Source organism: Montipora foliosa, chromosome 1, assembly GCF_036669935.1.
Source record: "Montipora foliosa isolate CH-2021 chromosome 1, ASM3666993v2, whole genome shotgun sequence".
Lineage (NCBI taxonomy): Eukaryota > Metazoa > Cnidaria > Anthozoa > Scleractinia > Acroporidae > Montipora > Montipora foliosa.
The window spans coordinates 190,001-197,500 of NC_090869.1; the positions used below are offsets into that span (position 1 = coordinate 190,001).

General features: G+C 37.8%; 1 pseudogene; it reads right to left on the reverse strand.

Annotated features, from left to right (window-relative positions):
* Positions 1-2,222: 2,222 nt before the first annotated feature.
* LOC137998569 (zinc finger protein 709 pseudogene) overlaps positions 2,223-7,500 on the reverse strand; it is a 7,074-nt pseudogene continuing 1,796 nt past the window's right edge.

Genomic DNA, 7,500 nt, shown 5'->3' on the forward strand with positions numbered 1-7,500 from the left:
CTTCGGCACCAGTAAGCAGCTCAAGTAACACGACTCTTCCCGACCCCGATCACCGAGAGACAGGACCACCCCCCACCCCCCCCCCCCCCCAAAAAAAAAAAAAAAAAAGCTAAATGCACCACCATGCCACCCGTCCCAGAGGTTGCACAACATCACTAAGAAACGCAGACTAACGGTCACCGAAGCTCATCTCCTCTTAGCACAAAGACTCCTGGCATGCTACAAACCTCCAGATCGGGACGGCAGATCCGACCGCTGTACAACTTTAAGGATTTAGAACTGTACTAGAATGCAGCACATTGAAGTACTCGTAAATCAACATTTGAAAAGAAACAATTCGTTTTTGGAAAATGAACAATATCTCTTATTGTCGTTCGTGTTGTTTCTCATTTTTTTAATACACAACATTTGGGCGATGAATTAACTGTCTATTCCTCTCCACCCTCACACTGAAAATTTCATTCTTCCGAATATCGTCTGGATACAATAATAAAAGTATTGGCTAACAACAACATTAATGTAACAAACTGGGATGTTACCATAAGTGTAATAAAACGATTTCTGCTGGCTTTTCGTACTCAGACCTTACGTTGCCGTATGTATACATAACATAAATTCGAAGAACACAGACGAGGAGTTAACACAATTAAGGAAACTGCACGAATGCAAAACAAGTTCTAATCATTTCGGGTCACTTAGTATGTAGTGTTGTTATTCACTAACAAGAGGCAGAGACTGAATGCCATTAGTTGATCCTCGTCAGCAGGAAGACTCAAGGGAGTATTTTCAAGTGAATTGCCCTCCATATTCTCTGCAGCAACTATAAACTCGCAGAAACGCACAAAACTCATTCACAACTCAACTTTGTAAATAATAACGGAAAAAAACAGGTACCAAGTTAATAACTAAGAACTGCAGGCAAAGACATGAAGCAGGGGCAAAGAACTTGAAATCGTGCGATAGCAGTGAATTTATTCGCCTGAAGGGGAAAGAAAGAAGCAGACCTTTCCTATAAAAAGAAATAGTTTGGAGATCGTAACGACCTAGAGAAGAAGAGTGCAAGTAGTTTCAACTGGTACATACATAGCTTTTACAATCGAAATTCCCCTCTAACAATCAGTGTGAATGATGCAGGGTTAGAAATGTCCAATGAAAGCTTCAAAGTTGAGGTTAGAGCACCGAGCATTCAAGTCCTTCATTTATACATTTCATTGAGATAATTCCATCCTTGATCAATTTGAAATTAGGTTAGAAGTTCTCAAAGGGAAAGCTAGCTACTAAACCAATTCACATCGAAGGCTCCTCCAACTTCATATGATTTCGGTAGTGTTCAAGAAGAACAGGCTCGCTGCTCAACTCCTCCTGGCAAATCCAACAACTATGCTTTTCATGGTGGTTTAAACTGCGCTCTTTTATCGACTCACCAGTATGGGTTTTTTCATGTCTCCTTAGATAAAATGCTCGACCAAAACACTTGCCACACTGTTTACATTTGTGAGACTTTTCTCCAGTATGCGTTCCCTCATGTCTTCCTTTCTGTATAAAACACTTGCCAAACTGTTTGCACTCATAAGGCTTTCTTCCAGTGTGTGTTCTTTCATGAATCCTTAAATTTTGTTGTTGACTGAAACACTTTCCACACTGTTTCATGGCTTCTGATAGGATGCGGAAAAAAATTAAAGATTATGCGGAAATTTTTGGCCATATTATGCGGAAACATGCGTTGATTATGCGGAAATTACTCCGGATTATGCGGAAACTTAAACAAGTTATAAAACTAATAATTGGGCCCGTCCAATGTATTTACATGCTTACGGTAAGTCCGTAATCGAAATTGCAACCAATACAATCGCATTTGTGACTGAATTTTTGCCCTTTGTGATTAAATTACATGGAGGAGTCATCAATTTGCGACCAGCTTTCACCGTTGAAATAAAAGGGTTAGCAGTTGGGATTTTCCCGCAACTTTTGGTAAAATAAATAAAGCGATAAAAAATTATTTTGTTTCTCATCATGAATTTTGTTTCAATTTGGAGATAATGGAGCAAAATTGCAATACCTTTGGAGCGCGATCCATTCCCTCGATCATTGACTTTAAGTGCGTTTAATTCACCGTATTCCGGAATAAGAATAGGTGAAGTGATGAATTCAAAACGGTATGTCTGGCGTTTCGAAGCAACAAGGAAAATAAAGATATGTTTAAAATAGCATTTTAGCAGGTGTTCGACATTTTTAATGTACGTGAATCTCCGTAAAAACGAAGGATTTCTACCTTGTATTCCATGTAATCCTATTCCGGAATACGGTCAATCGAACGCGCCCTTAGTTTCTTATCAGTTACGTCATTTGCTGAAGTGTAACTGTTTCTCGTCCAATGGAAAGCATTGTAGGAACAAAAACTAGTGTCCAGGCTCATTGGCGAAAAAATGCGCGGAAACTGCTTACGATCTTTCTTACGAACTTTCATCTTGCGAACGAAATGGTGTGTTTTCTTCAATGTTCAGGAAAATAAACGTTTCAAAACAGTCAATTTCTTCGGCTTTTATGTTTTTGAGGATGTTAAGGAGCTGCTTTATCACTAATATCAGATATTTCTTCTGTTTTTTGCGGAAAATATCGGAATTATGCGGAAGATGCGGATTTCAGTGAATTATGCGGATCCGCATCGCCGCATCCTGTCAGATGCCATGCTGTTTGCACTCATAAGGCTTTTCTCCAGTGTGGATTCGTTGATGTTTTCTTAGAGATCCTGCTCTACTAAAACACTTTACACACTGTTTGCATTCATAAGGCTTTTCTCCAGTATGTGTTCTTTCATGTCCCCTTATAATTATAAATGTCCCACACGTCTAAAACACTTGCCACACTGTTTGCACTCATAAGGCGTTTCTCCAGTATGTGTTCTTTCATGAATCCTTAAAGTTTGTCCTTGACTGAAACACTTGTCACACTGTTTGCATTTATAAGGCTTTTCTCCAGTATGTGTTCTTTCGTGAATCCTTAAATTTTGTCCTTGACTGAAACACTTGTCACACTGTTTGCATTTATAAGGCTTTTCTCCAGTATGTGTTCTTTCATGAATCCTTAAATTTTCTCCTCGACTGAAACACTCGCCACAGTGTTTCCACTCATAAGGCTTTTCTCCAGTGTGAATTCTCTCATGCCTTTTTTAATGTCCTACTCTTCTAAAACACTTGCCACACTGTTTGCACTCAAAAGGCTTTTCTCCAGTGTGTGTCCTTTCATGCGTTCTTAAATTTCCTCCTCCACTAAACCATTTGTCACACTGTTTGCATTTATATGGCTTTTCTTCAGTATGCGTTATTTCATGTCTCCTTAAATGTCCCACACGTCTAAAACACTTGCCACACTGTTTGCATTTATAAGGCTTTTCTCCAGTATGTGTTCTTTCGTGAATCCTTAAATTTTGTCCTCGACTGAAACACTTGTCACACTGTTTGCACTCATAAGGCTTTTCTCCAGTATGTGTTCTTTCATGTCTCCTTAAATCGTGTCCTCGACTGAAACACTTGCCACACTGTTTGCACTCATAAGGCTTTTCTCCAGTATGTGTTCTTTCGTGAATCCTTAAATTTTGTCCTTGACTGAAACACTTGTCACACTGTTTGCATTTATAAGGCTTTACTCCAGTATGTGTTCTTTCGTGAATCCTTAAATTTTGTCCTTGACTGAAACACTTCTCACACTGTTTGCATTTATAAGGCTTTTCTCCAGTATGTGTTCTTTCATGAATCCTTAAATGTTGTCCTTGACTGAAACACTTGCCACACTGTTTGCATTTATAAGGCTTTACTCCAGTATGTGTTCTTTCATGAATCCTTAAATTTTGTCCTAGACTGAAACACTTGCCACACTGTTTGCATTTATAAGGCTTTACTCCAGTATGTGTTCTTTCGTGAATCCTTAAATTTTGTCCTTGACTGAAACACTTGTCACACTGTTTGCATTTATAAGGCTTTTCTCCAGTATGTGTTCTTTCATGAATCCTTAAATTTTCTCCTCGATTGAAACACTTGCCACACTGTTTGCACTCATAAGGCTTTTCTCCAGTATGTGTTCTTTCATGTCTCCTTAAATCGTGTCCTTGACTGAAACACTTGCCACACTGTTTGCACTCATAAGGCTTTTCTCCAGTATGTGTCCTTTCATGAACCCTTAAATGTTGTCCTTGACTGAAACACTTGCCACACTGTTTGCACTTATAAGGCTTTTCTCCAGTATGTGTCCTTTCATGCGTTCTTAAATTTCCTCCTCCACTAAACCATTTGTCGCACTGTTTGCATTTATATGGCCTTTCTCCAGTATAGATTCCACGTGATTTTATAGCTTCACTAAAGCACTTGTCATCCTGCTTGCATTTCTTAGTCCTCTCTCCTGTATGGTCCCCTAAATTTCTCATGTTATTTTGTCCTTCCTTTCTGCAACTCCTTCTTTCTTTCCCTCGAGAATTCTTGATCCCAGTACAGTTCGTCTTGTGCAAAACAGCCCTTGGCATCTTTTGGTGCATCAAAATCTCAGTTCTCACTAAAACAGACGAAAATAAAAAGGAATTTTCGAAACGACATTTGAAATATTTGGCATTTTGTAAGATCATTTGATGGCCCTTACTGATAATGTCATTCCGTAGGCTACATAACGGTGGTCACCACCTGCAGTCTAACTGTGCAACCCTGCATGTTTCGTGTTAAAACAGTATTCAAACAAGAGGCTAAGGGAAGGCTACACATTGTACGACGTATTTTACGCCGATTTCTTTTAAGTTCACAGTATTTCAGTGTTCTTTATTTTGTGTTACAACATCTTGGTCTGGAGGTGCTATCCTTGTTTTGCTGTTTACTCTAATTTATGGAGTCCGACATCGTTATCTCATACATGTTTCATATCCAGTTCAAATTCCGTAGTCTAAAGTCCAAAGTCCACATTCCAAGGCCCGCCCATAGGCTGAAACGCGATCATAGAATAGTTGTTCACATTTAAAACTGTTGTTAATGGCATTCATTCTTAACAAACCCAGAGAATTATACAATTATATTATTAGCCTGTTGAGACGTGTTACCGAGTCATACGATAACCCCGGCGATATCAATTAATGAAAATCAATAATAACAGAAACCCATAAGGGTTGAAACGTGTAACGGCCCCTTGTGTGTTGGGAAACAAGTTTCTGAATATTCAATTTGCTAAGTACCATATTTGGAACAACAAGAGCGAGGGGTTTCCAAATATGGTACTTAGCACTGAAACATTCAACCAATCAATTCGCACTGAATATTCGGAAGCTGTGAAAGCGCGTTACACGTTTCAACCCTTATGGGTTTCTGATAATAATCAATAACAATTGATTGATTGGTATTAGAAATCAATAAAAATCAATGCCTAAAAGTTGAGTTACAGGTGTAGTATCGATTTTTATTATCATAGATTAATATTCATTTTTATTGATTATGAAATTTGTTATTTATTTTCAATAAAACGCACCATATGAATTAACAAACCACTCACTAAACTTTATTTGCTATGCGTCAAGTTATTGCAAAACAAATGTTTCAAATTTGTAGCATTTTTACTACAGTTTACTATTAAAAGCTTACTAATACGAGTACAACATCATGCAACATCCAAAATGTTGCACGAAAAATTTGACCGTTTTCAAATTTGATCCAACATCATCCAACATGTTGCAACACATCGCAACATATCGCAACAGGGTGGCCAAAAGTACGCAACATGTTGCGCCCAACAATGTTGCAAGATGTTGCGTTGAGATGTTGCGAGCGTTTGGCCAGGCCTAAATAAGTACGTACGTGGAAGTGAGCAGAAGGTGGATCCATTTAGGACTACCTCTGTGCCACTTGTTTCAAAGTTGCAGATGAACCCAGAATTCAGGACAAACAGAAATGTCTTGAATAGTTCCTTAATATATGCAATGTTTTTATCAAACCCAACAAGTGAAATATAGCCCAAGTGCTTATTTTGATAATAAAATGGGTGACAAATTACTCCTCATTTTGGCGCAAAATTTCAGCATTAATTTATAATTTCACATGTGAAATAACAATGTTGCCATGGCAACTTTTCTTACGCTGCCAAAATAGCATCTTAATGGCAGTAATTTGCCACCCATGATATTAATAATGGTATAAACGTGAAATTAAGGAATCATTTCACTTGCGTTTTGTCCAGAATGAAATAATTTCCTTCAAATTATTTGATTTTGGGCAGAACGCACATGAAATTATTCCCTAATTTCACTCGTCACCATTTTGATTATTTTTAAAAATATCTGAGAATTTGCTTAATTGAGTAATCAAGTACTCAGAAAAGTTGAGCATGTTGTGTTTTACAGGCAGCAAATTCACCGTGATGAACGTGTTTCCTCAAATTTTATAGTCTTTGGCTTTGCCAAATTCTAGAGATTTTGACAAAAATATCCCCCACGACAAGTGCATTATAACACTTGCATAAGATGTGACTGGATCACAACTCTTCGACTGTTGCTTTATTTAATGCTGGGAATGGGGATCGGCTATTCATCGAGTTACGAGCCGAGTTGAGTTTGAGTTGAGTTTGAGTTAAGTTTGAGTTAAGATTGAGTTAAGTTTGAGTTAAGATTGAGTTACAGTTTTTGGCGTTTTTCGGAATTAAAAGTAGTGAATATTCAGTACAAGTCACTTCGAAAACTGTTTTCTTCGTGTTGAAAGCTATATTTGCATACATTTTTCCAAAATTGCATGGCTTTCCTGATCAAAACAATGTCATTATTATTACACCTTTTAAGGCATCATTCTCGTTGCTGCTGTAAAGTCTATCGACGTCAAAACGATGTCTTCAAAGGGATAAGGGTAAGCCATTTAAAGCCAGCCCGGCGGCTACGATGAACCGTATTTGTCGTGCGGCATCATGATCGATCATCTCATCAAACGAAAGAGGACGACGAAGAGAGCCCGCATTACGCTTTTTGCTCACAATCGCTGAAATTCTAAAACACGATTGTCACGTTTGCTAGTCACCGAAGTTTTGTAACGCAAGCCGAGCATTTAAGTAAGTGAACATTTTTGACCTAGTCACACATGTCGGAAAACCATTTCACTGCAAAGTTGAAAGAGACAAGAGACATGCCGTGTAAGAATTACAAAGTATAAATGCCAAAAAAATTACAAGAATTACAAGATATAAATGTTAAAACGACTAATAAACTAGGTATAACTTAGCGCTAAATATTATTTAATGTCAAAGAAATTTAAACAATAGTAATAATTAGAAACCAACATATTATTTATTAATTTACTATGAACAAGCCCTAGCCATTTAAAATGTGTCCTAGAATATCGCACGTTTAAAGCTTCCAAGATCCCTTATCTCACGTATTTGATTTGACTGTTGGTTCCAAGCATTTTGCACCTCGAGTAATCAAGTAATGCTTGATTATGACGTCTAGTTGCCTAGCTACAATTCCAGCCAAAAAGATGGTGACACCAA